Source organism: Drosophila miranda (genome assembly GCF_003369915.1).
Source record: "Drosophila miranda strain MSH22 chromosome Y unlocalized genomic scaffold, D.miranda_PacBio2.1 Contig_Y1_pilon, whole genome shotgun sequence".
Taxonomy (NCBI): Eukaryota; Metazoa; Arthropoda; class Insecta; order Diptera; family Drosophilidae; genus Drosophila; species Drosophila miranda.
In genome coordinates this window covers 547237-562016 of record NW_022881603.1, presented here as the reverse complement: position 1 = coordinate 562016, position 14780 = coordinate 547237, and the positions used below count along the sequence as shown (strand labels likewise).

At 45.2% G+C, this 14780-nt stretch overlaps 1 pseudogene; it reads left to right on the top strand.

Annotated features, from left to right (window-relative positions):
- The first annotated feature begins 7716 nt into the window (after positions 1 to 7716).
- LOC117190115 lies at positions 7717 to 9127 on the top strand (annotated as a pseudogene).
- The last annotated feature ends 5653 nt before the right edge of the window (positions 9128 to 14780 follow it).

Sequence of the window (14780 nt, the reverse complement as noted above, 5' to 3'; positions counted from 1 at the left end):
AAAATTTAGGCACCTTCAGCTCAGGAAGTCGCTGCTTGTGAGCCATGATGATGGTACTATGTCCGGAATGGCTTGGCAGAGTCGTAGAATGGGCAGCGGCGTGTGACTGGCTTACTTCAACAGCAGCCAGCAACTCAGCTTTCAACGATATGAAAAGAGTATCGAAGATTTCGCGCAGCTAACTCCCAATCTCGTTTTGATCGAGAGCCTCCAACTCATTATGGGCCTTATTAAATTCCTCTCGAATTTCTGCCAACATATCAAGGCGCACCTCGACTTCCGCGGCGTTCAGCTTATCGATTTTATTCCCCGCGAAGGATTCGTCAAGCCTGTGCAATCGATCATATAATGACTGACTTTTACGCTTATACAGACTCAGTCTGGAATCAGCCACCACAATATTTCCGCCCGCGCCTGTATTCGGATCGTTGTCCATGTTAACTGTTGTGCAATTCGACACAACAACGGAAAATGAAATACCGCTTAAGCGACGATGTATAGACGCGAGAGCGAGAATGTAAGACACGAAAAGTCAAGAACCGCGGCTGCAGCTGCGCAGAGAATGAGAGATTCGACGCTTAAACTACCGGAATTTGTCTATAAATATTCCAGCCGCACTCACACTGAATTTGCACTTTAAACTGTTTTTCAACGTGCACCCAAATGTATTTGTTGGTAGTTAAACTACCCAACAACAAAATATTGTATAAATAATAAGTGTTTTAACGGAACGCGATTAAGCAATGGTTTTATATCACGTCGGGGGGTCACCAATGTTTGAGATGCCAAGCTTTTTTGGCACCTATGTGTTTCAAAAATGAAAAGAGATTTCGGGTTAAACTTTATAATTCGTATTTAATCTTGGTGGCTTAGCGGAAGCCGATTGCTTGCTATTGCCAGATAAACTTTATGCGAGATCGATATGCAACCAATGCGCAGAGGGGTTAGCATAGAACTAAACTATAGACGACGGCGTTAGATCAAAGTGATTGCCGAAGTGGCGGCAGCAGATCAAAGTAGTTGCCGAAGTGGCGGCGGCAGAGAGCCCCTTTAGCGGGAGAGCGCAGCAGCTCTGCAGAACGTCAACGTTTTACAACATAGGCGGCTCTCTCTGCTCATACAATAATAATGTTAAAGTTACGGTTATTCTTCAGCGGCTGGCACGAACATACTCCCCCCGTTGGGAGCTAGTCTCTCAACAGATTCCTTAAGGGGCAGCAAACATAGCCGAGTGGCGGCCCTCCTGATGTTTCCTGAAGATGTCTTTAGGTCAGCGACGCGACACACTCCGTCCTTGCCCAAAACGACATCGACCACTCTAGCCAGTGGCCAACGCATTGGAGGAAGATTTTCGTCCTTCACCAGAACGAGGTCGTTCTTGCAGATGTTTTGCGCGGGGGTATGCCACTTCGCGCGCTCTTGCAAAAGAGTGAAATACTCTTCGCGCCAACGGCTCCAAAATATTTGCTGTAGTTGGGGGACCCGCTGCCAGCCATCCAGACGATTGTAGTTCAGCTTCGTTAGGTCAGGCTCGAGGATTTGCTCATGGGGGCCGCCTAAAAGCAGATGAGCAGGAGTCAAAACGTCTAAATCATCAGGATTTTCTGAAAGCGAGAGCAAAGGGCGAGAGTTAACAATTGCAGTGATCTGACAGATCAGAGTGCGCAGCTTGTCGAATCTAAGCACAGATGGTCCAACTGAGCGGTACAGGTGATATTTTGCGGTCTTCACGGCCGCTTCCCACAACCCGCCAAAATGCGGAGAGCGAGGTGGGATGAAACGCCAGTCGATCGAGTCAGCCAAGCAGGATTCGTGGACCTCATTCATATGCGGTTCGCTCAGACAAAGCTTCTTTAGCTCCAGAAGCTCGTTCTTGGCCCCAACGAAGTTTGTCGCATTGTCCGACCAAATTTGACTTGGCCTTTCTCGAGTGGAAGTAAAACGCTTTAGTGCGCCTAGAAACGATGCGGTGGTCAAATCCTTTACGAGCTCCATGTGTATAGCCTTAGAAGTGAAACAGATGAATACGCTAATGTAGCACTTGATCGGAGGCCTCGTGCGGATTTCTGATCGGTAGAAAAAAGGTCCACAGTAATCTACTCCAGTGACTTCAAAAGCTCGAGATCCTTCCAAACGTTCCTTAGGTAGGTCTCCCATGATGTGTTCGACCATGCGCGGTCTAGTCCTGAAGCATCTCACACATCTGCTGACGACCCTTGACACTGCCTTAACACCTCCAATGGGCCAATATTCCAGCCGAATTTTGGATAGCAAGGCGCGAGGTCCGGCATGGAGGTTTCTTTCATGATAATATCTTATCAGCGCAAAGGTAATGGAATGTCCCTTTGGAAGAATGAGCGGGTGCTGAGCGTCAAATCCTAGCGAGGAGTTGAGCGAACTAATAGAACTGGATTTCATGACTTCACCATTGCGCCGAATCTCCTTTATGTCCATCCACGTTGAACGCAACGCTGAGGGTAGGCTTTCATCCCAATCCAAATTTTCTCTCCAAAGCTGCCGAAGGAAGATTTTGCACCTGACAATGACTTGATTTATCAATCAAAGAGGGTCGTAGATCCGCGCAATCGTAGATAAAACCGACCGCTTTGATGGCTTTGAGTTTGTGTCCAGTGCGGACAAGGCAAAAAGCAGCTGATCCGAAGCAGGGTCCCACGCTAAGCCGAGAGTTTTGGCAATGTCGCTTCCATCATTAAACTTTAGGAACTTCTCTATGTCATCTTCAGGGGATCCCTCAAGTACTTCCTGGTGACTGGAGCACCATTTCCTAAGTCTAAAATTACCACGGGACAGTAAAGCTGATGTTTGGTGCATCTTGTCCATGCCCTGTGCGACCGAATTACCGCCCGAAATAAGGTCATCCACGTAAAACTCCTGCCGCAGAGCAGCTGAGCCAAGAGGGTAGGACTCACCCTCGTCGATGGCCAGCTGGTGCATTGCGCGGACCGCTAAAAATGATGCAGCCCTCGTCCCGTATGTGACGGTGTCTAATGTGTAGACTTGAACCTCGGACTCGATGGAATCTCGCCATAGGATGCACTGATACAAATTGTCGGGTGGAGACACTCGTACGCAGCGGTACATTTTACAAATGTCCCCAGTGAGAGCGACTGGATATGTTCGAAAGCGAATCAATATGTTAAACAATGCAGGCTGAATAACAGGGCCTGTCATCATCACATCATTTAGAGAATATCCAGTTGATGTAGCTGCGGATCCGTCGAAAGCGACACGGAGTTTTGTCGTCGTACTGTCCTCTTTTAGGACACAGTGATGAGGCAAGAAATATTTGCAGAGACTACGGGAATGAGGGTTGACTTGGTGCATATGATGCAAATCAATGTACTCCCTCATAAAGGCGGAATACCGCTCCTTGAGTGTAGGATTACTCTCCAGTTTTCGCTCCAGACTGATGAACCGTCGATAAGCCTGAGCATAAGATTATCCTAAACGATCAGTATTGTTATTTAGCGGCAGACGAACTGCATACTCCCCGGATGGCAACCGTGAAAGATTGTCTTCTTCTTTGGTATTCAACCCAGCCTTCACACAATTCTTCACTTCCCAAAACATACGAAGAGTTTTATCCAACCTTGCTTCGATCTCAGCTATCGAATCTGGACAATTGTGCGTAGCCAAAAACGCCGAGCTTGATACCTTCTGTCCACCGCCAGATACGATCCACCCATGCCGGGTCTTCTGCAGAAGAGGCAGTCCATCGGTGAGTTTGATTTGCCCTACGCAGAGGAGATCATAAAAAACGCTCGCACCAATGAGAAGATTAACCCGTTGAGGATTGAAAAATGCAGGATCAGCGAGCTGAATGTTAGATGGAATACGCCAATCGGATACATTTACTGTCATACTTGGTTGAGAATCGGTAATCGTGGGGGCGATGAGAGCAGTAAGTGTAGTTGTGTAAGCAGAGGTGCGAGAATGCATACAAATGCTTATGGTGGATCCCTCAGTAGAAACGCTGCTATCGCCCAGCCCAGACACAAGTGCAGACGATTGAGTTCTCCTAAGCTGAAGCTGCTGGGCGAACCTGGATGTGACGAGATGCAGCTGCGATCCTGAATCTAAGATGGCACGACAAGGAACTAGCCAGAAGCACGACATCAGAGTGAAGACCTTGGGCAGCAAGTGAGGTAGACGAAGGTAGAGACGAGCTGCTAGCAGAATTTTGAGCAACGGAAAGAGTGTCCGGTTGAACGGCCAGATCGGGAGGAGTAATACCTGGGCAGCCTTGTGTTGTGGGCTGTATACTATCGAAGTGCAACAAACTATGATGCCTACCGCCGCATACTCGACATTTTCCACTATTGCATGCGCGGGTCCGGTGCCCCGGCTTTAGGCAATTGAAGCATAGGGAAAGCTTCTTCACTTCTTTGTGGCGCAGCAACGGTGAGAGATTTCCGAATATCTTGCACGAGTATATTCCATGGCCCGCTGAGTGGCAAAAGACGCATACAGACGGGTCGGCGGAAGAGTTGGAAGCTACAAACGTTTTCTTAACCTGCGTATAGGAATGGTTTTTTCCCACCTGATCGCTACTAGCGTGTGTCGCTGTAGCATATTCCAACCGCTCCATTTTCTGGCAGCGTTGCTGCAAGAATTCGAAGAATTCCTCTGCGGTAGGTATAGCATCCGACGATGTGTGCTCCTCCCATTTGGTTTGCGTCTTCGAATCCAACTTCTGCAGCAGCATGTTGATGACCATGAATCCTGAAATCTCCTCAGCAGTTCCCAATGTCTGCAACGCTCGCATGTGTAAATTGACTGCATCCGAAAACTCCCGAAGCCTTTTAGCAGAAGGCGAGTCTACCCTCTTTAGCCCAAGAATCTTCTTGATGTGTGCCTGGAAAACAAGTCTTTTGTTATTAAAGCGTTTATTAAGTATATCCAGAGCCGCACGATAATTGGCACTGGAGAGCTCTAATGATCGAACCGAATCCAAAGCCGCATCAGCGAGGCAAGAGCGAAGGTGCTAGAATTTCTCGATGTCACTGAGATCCGCATCCGCTTCAATCACCGATTTGAACATTGCCATAAAATCCGAGAACTCGACGTATCCACCAGAAAATTTAGGCACCTTCAGCTCAGGAAGTCGCTGCTTGTGAGCCATGATGATGGTACTATGTCCGGAATGGCTTGGCAGAGTCGTAGAATGGGCAGCGGCGTGTGACTGGCTTACTTCAACAGCAGCCAGCAACTCAGCTTTCAACGATATGAAAAGAGTATCGAAGATTTCGCGCAGCTAACTCCCAATCTCGTTTTGATCGAGAGCCTCCAACTCATTATGGGCCTTATTAAATTCCTCTCGAATTTCTGCCAACATATCAAGGCGCACCTCGACTTCCGCGGCGTTCAGCTTATCGATTTTATTCCCCGCGAAGGATTCGTCAAGCCTGTGCAATCGATCATATAATGACTGACTTTTACGCTTATACAGACTCAGTCTGGAATCAGCCACCACAATATTTCCGCCCGCGCCTGTATTCGGATCGTTGTCCATGTTAACCGTTGTGCAATTCGACACAACAACGGAAAATGAAATACCGCTTAAGCGACGATGTATAGACGCGAGAGAGAGAATGCAAGACACGAAAAGTCAAGAGCCGCGGCTGCAGCTGCGCAGAGAATGAGAGATTCGACGCTTAAAGTACCGGAATTTGTCTATAAATATTCCAGCCGCACTCTCACTGAATTTGCACTTTAAACTGTTTTTCAACGTGCACCCAAATGTATTTGTTGGTAGTTAAACTACCCAACAACAAAATATTGTATAAATAATAAGTGTTTTAACGGAACGCGATTAAGCAATGGTTTTATATCACGTCGGGGTCACCAATGTTTTGAGATGCCAAGCTTTTTTGGCACCTATGTGTTTCAAAAATGAAAAGAGATTTCGGGTTAAACTTTATAATTCGTATTTAATCTTGGGGGCTTAGCGGAAGCCGATTGCTTGCTATTGCCAGATAAACTTTATGCGAGATCGATATGCAACCAATGCGCAGAGGGGTTAGCATAGAACTAAACTATAGACGACGGCGTTAGATCAAAGTGATTGCCGAAGTGGCGGCAGCAGATCAAAGTAGTTGCCGAAGTGGCGGCGGCAGAGAGCCCCTTTAGCGGGAGAGCGCAGCAGCTCTGCAGAACGTCAACGTTTTACAACATAGGCGGCTCTCTCTGCTCATACAATAATAATGTTAAAGTTACGGTTATTCTTCAGCGGCTGGCCCGAACAATGTTTGATTTTATTTTTTGTACCTTTATCTGTTTATCTCTGTTTCATTTATTTTCGATGTTGGCCCAATAAAAATTAAATTACCTTCAAGAAGGACAACCGAACCAAAAAAAAAATAACAATATATAAAAAAGCGCTAAAGATTAGCTTGTTTATATTTTTATCAGGCCCAAAACTTTCGGCAGTCTACCGACCATTCCATGCCCAATAAATTAAATTTGGCCAAAAAATCTGATGCCATAATTATGGCGATTTATTTGTTTCATTTCATTTAGAGTCAGATCAATCATAATACTATATTCCTAGATGAATATGCAAGTCGATTTAGCCATGTCCGTCTATCCATCTTATACCTGTTTCTATTCAAACTAGTCTCTCAGTTTTGAAGCTCATTAAGTTTCATGAATACACAGATCATTCGTCGAAACAGAGCACATCGAATGACATATAAACGAAGTATCGATAGAACCTACAAATATAAACATATATAAGGAACGACAATATCAATAGCTGTCATAGAGAACGAAGTATTGATAATGGCATGGAAGAGGATCTACCTTTGAACATGTAGAACCTAGAAACATAAAAATCAATAAGGAACCACATTATATAGCTATCATATGAACGACGTTTTGATATTGGTCCTGTTTCAGACCTACCTTTAAACATGTAAAACCTACAAACATAAACATCAATAAGGCTCTGAATTGTTGACATGGAAAGCTTACCTTTCCAAACAATTGAAGTGTTCATATCTCTTGGTAAGTGCTGTAGATTGTATATAATTGTTTACCAGCGAATTTCTAATCAATTGTGCAACTGATTAGATATCATATTTGCAAGTCATCATGATACTCAAACATTTTCTAGGGAATGGTGGGGTATATTTTATTTGACTTCGTTTAAAAAATGGAAAAAAATCCTATAGAAAATTGATTCCCTTAAAAGTTACAATCATTTGTGCGTTAAACATGGCGATGGAATAGCTATTAAAATATCGATAAACTGAACTTTAATTCCTGCACATCAAAAGTAATTCCATATTACTTATATTATGATTATACGAATGATTTTTCATCTCTTTAATCAATTCCTGCAATGATTTCATTGCGTAATATTTATGCGAACTTTACCAAATCGCCTTTTCTGCGCCTCAGTTGAGTTTTTGTTGCGGACGAGTTAAGATCATAGAAAAGGCAAAAATATGTTGAAAATCCGTAGTGGAATTGCCGTAGCTCACAAGCAAGTGGCGGCCGTCTCTTTCAGTGGACAGCAGGTTAGAGGATAGAAGCTGGCAATGATTTGGTATGTAAAATGCCTCAATACCGATCATTTCCAGCGCCGGCAGACCACAGCTGCTGCAGCTCTAACCCGAGACGATGCAGAGTGGCAGCAGGCGCGTCCCTTTCAGGCAGGTGCCTCGGGCCAATTTGATATCTCTGATTCCCAAAATGTTCATGAACAAGGACCTTGCGGAGTTGATAATGGCCATGCGCGAAGACTATGGCAGCATTCATGTTGTGCCAGGCATCATGGGAGGACCTCCCATGTTGAGTACACACAATCCCAAGGACTTCGAGGTAGTATTCCGGCACGAGGGCACGTGGCCAAATCGGCCTGGCGCCGACGCTCTTTTGTACCATCGGCAGACGCACAGAAAGGATTTCTTTCAGGGCGTCGAGGGCGTCGCACCCACCCAAGGAAAGGCGCGGGGCGACTTTCGATCGGCTGTAAATCCAGTCCTCATGCAGCCCAAGAACGCGAGGCTTTACTACAAGAAAATGTCCCAGGTCAATCAGGAATTTGCGCAGCGGTAGGCCATTCCACAAATGTGTTTCTTTAAATACTTAAAAACTGTTTTCCATTTAAAGCATTAAAGCCATCCGTGATGCCAGCACTCTAGAGGTTCCTGATAACTTCATAGACACCATCAATCGCTGGACCCTAGAGTCAGTCTCCGTCGTGGCATTGGACAGGCAGTTGGGACTGCTGAAGGAGTCGAACAAAAGGATCGAAGCCACAAAGCTTTTCCACCTCTTGGAAGATTTCTTTAAAGTATTGGCATATATTGATGAGGCGGTAGAGCGATTGGAGAAGGAAGCCAAAGAGGGTGTTGTCCGTCCTGAGAACGAGCAGAGTGTACTGGAAAAGCTGCTCAAGGTCGACAAGAAGGTGGCCACAATCATGGCCATGGACATGCTAATGGCCGGAGTTGATACCGTACGTACTCTGCAGTTCACGTAATAATCAGAGATTGATATAACTCGATATTTTTTCAGACCTCTAGCACATTTACAGGGGTCATTCTCTGCCTTGCCAAGAATCCCGAAAAGCAGGCCATACTCCGAGAGGAGGTGATGAAGATACTACCCCACAAGGACTCGGATTTCACGGAGGAATCCATGAAGAACGTTCCCTATTTGCGTGCCTGCATCAAAGAGTCGCATCGGATGTTGGCTGGCTGTTATGAATGCCCGAGTTCTCAATCGGGACAGCGTTTTGAGCGGATACCAAGTGCCAGCTGGTACCTGTGTGTCGATGGTTCCCCTGAGCTTGCTATCAAGCGAGGAGCACTTCCCCAAGGCTGCTGAGTTCCTGCCAGAACGTTGGATTCGTAACGCCACAGACTCCAACGGGCAATGCCCGGCAAATGACTTGAAGCTGAAGAATCCGTTTGTGTTCTTGCCCTTCGGATTTGGACCCCGGATGTGCGTTGGAAAGCGCATCGTGGACATGGAGCTCGAGCTGGGCATCGAGCGGCTCCTTCGGAACTTCAACATCGATTTCAATCATCCCACGGAGAACGCTTTCCGCTCCTCCCTGATCAATTTGCCCAACAGTAAACACATTTCTCATCCTAAATTATCTTTAAAACTGGAAAACCTTGAAGGAACTTATTTGCAATATAAAGTAGGTGTTTTTTTTGGCCGCACGTCAATCAGAATCAACTTGTTTTGTGCTTTGAGGCATGAGGCAAATCAAGAACACAAAATTTTCATTGTGCAATTTGTGCCAACACGAGAGGCATCACTTATCTGTGCGGAGGCATTTTCCTTGAGCAACACATTGTGCAATCGAAATCCTGCACACATCACATAAATTCCTTCCATTCGCGAATACAAGACCCCTGGAATGTCCCTTTGGCAGAATGAGCGGGTGCTGAGCGTCAAATCCTAGCGAGGAGTTGAGCGAACTAATAGAACTGGATTTCATGACTTGACCATTGCGCCGAATCTCCTTTATGTCCATCCACGTTGAATGCAACGCTGAGGGTAGGCTTTCATCCCAATCCAAATTTTCTCTCCAAAGCTGCCGAAGGAAGATTTTGCACCTGACAATGACTGGATTTATCAATCAAAGAGGGTCGTAGATCCGCGCAATCGTAGATAAAACCGACCGCTTTGATGGCTTTGAGTTTGTGTCCAGTGCGGACAAGGCAAAAAGCAGCTGATCCGAAGCAGGGTCCCACGCTAAGCCGAGAGTTTTGGCAATGTCGCTTCCATCATTAAACTTTAGGAACTTCTCTATGTCATCTTCAGGGGTTCCCTCAAGTACTTCCTGGTGACTGGAGCACCATTTCCTAAGTCTAAAATTACCACGGGACAGTAAAGCTGATGTTTGGTGCATCTTGTCCATGACCTGTGCGACCGAATTACCGCCCGAAATAAGGTCATCCACGTAAAACTCCTGCCGCAGAGCAGCTGAGCCAAGAGGGTAGGACTCCCCCTCGTCGATGGCCAGCTGGTGCATTGCGCGGACCGCTAAAAATGATGCAGCCCTCGTCCCGTATGTGACGGTGTCTAATGTGTAGACTTGAACCTCGGACTCGATGGAATCTCGCCATAGGATGCACTGATACAAATTGTCGGGTGGAGACACTCGTACGCAGCGGTACATTTTACAAATGTCCCCAGTGAGAGCGACTGGATATGTTCGAAAGCGAATCAATATGTTAAACAATGCAGGCTGAATAACAGGGCCTGTCATCATCACATCATTTAGAGAATATCCAGTTGATGTAGCTGCGGATCCGTCGAAAACGACACGGAGTTTTGTCGTCGTACTGTCCTCTTTTAGGACACAGTGATGAGGCAAGAAATATTTGCAGAGACTACGGGAATGAGGGTTGACTTGGTGCATATGATGCAAATCAATGTACTCCCTCATAAAGGCGGAATACCGCTCCTTGAGTGTAGGATTACTCTCCAGTTTTCGCTCCAGACTGATGAACCGTCGATAAGCCTGAGCATAAGATTATCCTAAACGATCAGTATTGTTATTTAGCGGCAGACGAACTGCATACTCCCCGGATGGCAACCGTGAAAGGTTGTCTTCTTCTTTGGTATTCAACCCAGCCTTCACACAATTCTTCACTTCCCAAAACATACGAAGAGTTTTATCCAACCTTGCTTCGATCTCAGCTATCGAATCTGGACAATTGTGCGTAGCCAAAAACGCCGAGCTTGATACCTTCTGTCCACCGCCAGATACGATCCACCCAAGCCGGGTCTTCTGCAGAAGAGGCAGTCCATCGGTGAGTTTGATTTGCCCTACGCAGAGGAGATCATAAAAAACGCTCGCACCAATGAGAAGATCAACCCGTTGAGGATTGAAAAATGCAGGATCAGCGAGCTGAATGTTAGATGGAATACGCCAATCGGATACATTTACTGTCATACTTGGTTGAGAATCGGTAATCGTGGGGGCGATGAGAGCAGTAAGTGTAGTTGTGTAAGCAGAGGTGCGAGAATACATACAAATGCTTATGGTGGATCCCTCAGTAGAAACGCTGGTATCGCCCAGCCCAGACACAAGTGCAGACGATTGAGTTCTCCTAAGCTGAAGCTGCTGGGCGAACCTGGATGTGACGAGATGCAGCTGCGATCCTGAATCTAAGATGGCACGACAAGGAACTAGCCAGAAGCACGACATCAGAGTGAAGACCTTGGGCAGCAAGTGAGGTAGACGAAGGTAGAGACGAGCTGCTAGCAGAATTTTGAGCAACGGAAAGAGTGTCCGGTTGAACGGCCAGATCGGGAGGAGTAATACCTGGGCAGCCTTGTGTTGTGGGCTGTATACTATCGAAGTGCAACAAACTATGATGCCTACCGCCGCATACTCGACATTTTCCACTATTGCATGCGCGGGTCCGGTGCCCCGGCTTTAGGCAATTGAAGCATAGGGAAAGCTTCTTCACTTCTTTGTGGCGCAGCAACGGTGAGAGATTTCCGAATATCTTGCACGAGTATATTCCATGGCCCGCTGAGTGGCAAAAGACGCATACAGACGGGTCGGCGGAAGAGTTGGAAGCTACAAACGTTTTCTTAACCTGCGTATAGGAATGGTTTTTTCCTACCTGATCGCTACTAGCGTGTGTCGCTGTAGCATATTCCAACCGCTCCATTTTCTGGCAGCGTTGCTGCAAGAATTCGAAGAATTCCTCTGCGGTAGGTATAGCATCCGACGATGTGTGCTCCTCCCATTTGGTTTGCGTCTTCGAATCCAACTTCTGCAGCAGCATGTTGATGACCATGAATCCTGAAATCTCCTCAGCAGTTCCCAATGTCTGCAACGCTCGCATGTGTAAATTGACTGCATCCGAAAACTCCCGAAGCCTTTTAGCAGAAGGCGAGTCTACCCTCTTTAGCCCAAGAATCTTCTTGATGTGTGCCTGGAAAACAAGTCTTTTGTTATTAAAGCGTTTATTAAGTATATCCAGAGCCGCACGATAATTGGCACTGGAGAGCTCTAATGATCGAACCGAATCCAAAGCCGCATCAGCGAGGCAAGAGCGAAGGTGCTAGAATTTCTCGATGTCACTGAGATCCGCATCCGCTTCAATCACCGATTTGAACATTGCCATAAAATCCGAGAACTCGACGTATCCACCAGAAAATTTAGGCACCTTCAGCTCAGGAAGTCGCTGCTTGTGAGCCATGATGATGGTACTATGTCCGGAATGGCTTGGCAGAGTCGTAGAATGGGCAGCGGCGTGTGACTGGCTTACTTCAACAGCAGCCAGCAACTCAGCTTTCAACGATATGAAAAGAGTATCGAAGATTTCGCGCAGCTAACTCCCAATCTCGTTTTGATCGAGAGCCTCCAACTCATTATGGGCCTTATTAAATTCCTCTCGAATTTCTGCCAACATATCAAGGCGCACCTCGACTTCCGCGGCGTTCAGCTTATCGATTTTATTCCGCGCGAAGGATTCGTCAAGCCTGTGCAATCGATCATATAATGACTGACTTTTACGCTTATACAGACTCAGTCTGGAATCAGCCACCACAATATTTCCGCCCGCGCCTGTATTCGGATCGTTGTCTTTGTTAACCGTTGTGCAATTCGACACAACAACGGAAAATGAAATACCGCTTAAGCGACGATGTATAGACGCGAGAGAGAGAATGCAAGACACGAAAAGTCAAGAGCCGCGGCTGCAGCTGCGCAGAGAATGAGAGATTCGACGCTTAAAGTACCGGAATTTGTCTATAAATATTCCAGCCGAACTCTCTCACTGAATTTGCACTTTAAACTGTTTTTCAACGTGCACCCAAATGTATTTGTTGGTAGTTAAACTACCCAACAACAAAATATTGTATAAATAATAAGTGTTTTAACGGAACGCGATTAAGCAATGGATTTATATCACGTCGGGGGGTCACCAATGTTTTCAGATGCCAAGCTTTTTTGGCACCTATGTGTTTCAAAAATGAAAAGAGATTTCGGGTTAAACTTTATAATTCGTATTTAATCTTGGTGGCTTAGCGGAAGCCGATTGCTTGCTATTGCCAGATAAACTTTATGCGAGATCGATATGCAACCAATGCGCAGAGGGGTTAGCATAGAACTAAACTATAGACGACGGCGTTAGATCAAAGTGATTGCCGAAGTGGCGGCAGCAGATCAAAGTAGTTGCCGAAGTGGCGGCGGCAGAGAGCCCCTTTAGCGGGAGAGCGCAGCAGCTCTGCAGAACGTCAACGTTTTACAACATAGGCGGCTCTCTCTGCTCATACAATAATAATGTTAAAGTTACGGTTATTCTTCAGCGGCTGGCCCGAACAATGTTTGATTTTATTTTTTGTACCTTTATCTGTTTATCTCTGTTTCATTTATTTTCGATGTTGGCCCAATAAAAATTAAATTACCTTCAAGAAGGACAACCGAACCAAAAAAAAAATAACAATATATAAAAAAGCGCTAAAGATTAGCTTGTTTATATTTTTATCAGGCCCAAAACTTTCGGCAGTCTACCGACCATTCCATGCCCAATAAATTAAATTTGGCCAAAAAATCTGATGCCATAATTATGGCGATTTATTTGTTTCATTTCATTGAGAGTCAGATCAATCATAATACTATATTCCTAGATGAATATGCAAGTCGATTTAGCCATGTCCGTCTATCCATCTTATACCTGTTTCTATTCAAACTAGTCTCTCAGTTTAGAAGCTCATTAAGTTTCATGAATACACAGATCATTCGTCGAAACAGAGCACATCGAATGACATATAAACGAAGTATCGATAGAACCTACAAATATAAAAATATATAAGGAACGACAATATCAATAGCTGTCATAGAGAACGAAGTATTGATAATGGCATGGAAGAGGATCTACCTTTGAACATGTAGAACCTAGAAACATAAAAATCAATAAGGAACCACATTATATAGCTATCATATGAACGACGTTTTGATATTGGTCCTGTTTCAGACCTACCTTTAAACATGTAAAACCTACAAACATAAACATCAATAAGGCTCTGAATTGTTGACATGGAAAGCTTACCTTTCCAAACAATTGAAGTGTTCATATCTCTTGGTAAGTGCTGTAGATTGTATATAATTGTTTACCAGCGAATTTCTAATCAATTGTGCAACTGATTAGATATCATATTTGCAAGTCATCATGATACTCAAACATTTTCTAGGGAATGGTGGGGTATATTTTATTTGACTTCGTTTAAAAAATGGAAAAAAATCCTATAGAAAATTGATTCCCTTAAAAGTTACAATCATTTGTGCGTTAAACATGGCGATGGAATAGCTATTAAAATATCGATAAACTGAACTTTAATTCCTGCACATCAAAAGTAATTCCATATTACTTATATTATGATTATACGAATGATTTTTCATCTCTTTAATCAATTCCTGCAATGATTTCATTGCGTAATATTTATGCGAACTTTACCAAATCGCCTTTTCTGCGCCTCAGTTGAGTTTTTGTTGCGGACGAGTTAAGATCATAGAAAAGGCAAAAATATGTTGAAAATCCGTAGTGGAATTGCCGTAGCTCACAAGCAAGTGGCGGCCGTCTCTTTCAGTGGACAGCAGGTTAGAGGATAGAAGCTGGCAATGATTTGGTATGTAAAATGCCTCAATACCGATCATTTCCAGCGCCGGCAGACCACAGCTGCTGCAGCTCTAACCCGAGACGATGCAGAGTGGCAGCAGGCGCGTCCCTTTCAGGCAGGTGCCTCGGGCCAATTTGATATCTCTGATTCCCAAA